Source organism: Fukomys damarensis, unplaced genomic scaffold (assembly GCF_012274545.1).
Source record: "Fukomys damarensis isolate Sample0158 unplaced genomic scaffold, DMR_v1.0_HiC HiC_scaffold_16, whole genome shotgun sequence".
Taxonomy (NCBI): domain Eukaryota; kingdom Metazoa; phylum Chordata; class Mammalia; order Rodentia; family Bathyergidae; genus Fukomys; species Fukomys damarensis.
Genome location: NW_022900928.1, coordinates 20757777 through 20759457, shown reverse-complemented (window position 1 = coordinate 20759457; position 1681 = coordinate 20757777).

Sequence of the window (1681 nt, the reverse complement as noted above, 5' to 3'; positions counted from 1 at the left end):
CCGACCCTGTCGGGGCCAGGCCCCAGGCCGGCTTCACCCCCGGCCCCAGGCAGGTCTTCGGGGCAGGAAGAAGACGCCGGGTGCAGAAGGCCGGTCCTCTGATCCTGGGAAGGACGGACGCCGCGAGGGGCAGGCTGGGCCCTGGGAACTCGGCACCGGACGAGGGTTGCCAAGGCCATTGCGCTGCTCTTTCCTCGGGTGGTGGCTCCTCAAGTTTCCGGTGCTCCTAGGATCTGAGGATCTGTGGGGGCTGTGTGTTGGGGGGGTGCTCTGGGAAGAGACCCGAGATCCCCAGCGTGGCTGTTCTTGGAATCTGGTGGCTAGAGAGCAGACCTCCCCACTCCCCGTCGAAAGGAGCTGGGTGCATAATTCAGGGAATGCATAATGCATGGATTCCAGTGTGGAACAACTTTTAGGTGATTTGTAATTAGATTTCTGCTATAGAGTCTGCTTCATAATTAGAAAAAGATTATGTAGTGCTTTCCAGATTCAGAGGAAAGAAGGGGGCAGAGAGGTGTGTGTGTGTGTGTGTGTGTACACACGCGTGTGCCTAACAATTCTCAGTGTCGTCCCCTTGCTCATTATCCAGCGCCTCTCCTCAGTGGTCCACAGACTCTCATGCATCCCTCTATGCTGCTCTTCCCCGCTTCTGGTGTTCTTTAAGCCTAGGAACCCTTTGCCTTGGGACATGTTGTTCCCAGTGCCTTGACTGCCCTCCCTCTGCGCTTCCTTCTCCAGCTGGTGATGCTTGACCTGGCCTTCAAGGCTAAGCTGCCTTATATCCTTCCACTTGCTGACTTCCCGCCATCCTTAGTTTCACCACTTGGCCCTGTAATTGTCTACCTCTCTGTTTCCTTCTTCCATCCTCTCCCCCAAGATTGTGGGCAGCTTGAAAATAGAAATTATGTTTTTATTGCTGGCAGGCACATAGAAGATACTCAGTGGGTTTTCATTTATTTATTCATTCCTCCAGCTCTCACCAATACTAATAAGCTCAGAGAAGCAATATAGTGAGATAGTTAGGAGTGTGGCCACTTGGGTTCAAATCCCAGCTCTACCACTTACTATTGCTATGACCAAAGTGGCTTAGGACAAATTACTTAACCTTTCTGGGCTTCATCTTCCTCCTTTGTTGTAAGGAAATCATTCATAATGGCATCAGCCTCGAGGTGTTGTCTTGAGAATCAAATGAATTAAGATCCACAAAGTGCCTTAAGGGACACCTGACAGTGACATCTAGTTATTTCCACAGGCCAGCCTTGTGCTGGGCAGTGTGCATCCCAAGTTAAAGAGAGCCAGTGCCTGTGCTTGGACTGTGCACATCCAGGGGTGAGTGACTAAGATCCGAGCACTGCCATCTCAGGGAAATGGGCTGGGGCTGCCCTCAACCACTGATGATCCCTAAACCCCACTCCATCAGCAGTGATCCTGGGCTGTAGAGCTAAATGGCCTGGGTTCGAAGCCTAGCTCAGTTCTGGGTCCAGAGACCTTTTACTGACTCCTTTAAGCTCCAGTCTCTTCCTCTGTAAAATAGGGACAATTAGACTTGTAAGGGGGGTCTGAGTTCATGGGATCTGGAGAAATACTGTGAGAGTACCAGAATTGATTAGAAGGGGGCTTCAGCTGGTGGTGCCGCAGGGCATAAATTGAGCTGAGGAAGGAGCCTCTTGCTTCCTGGGGT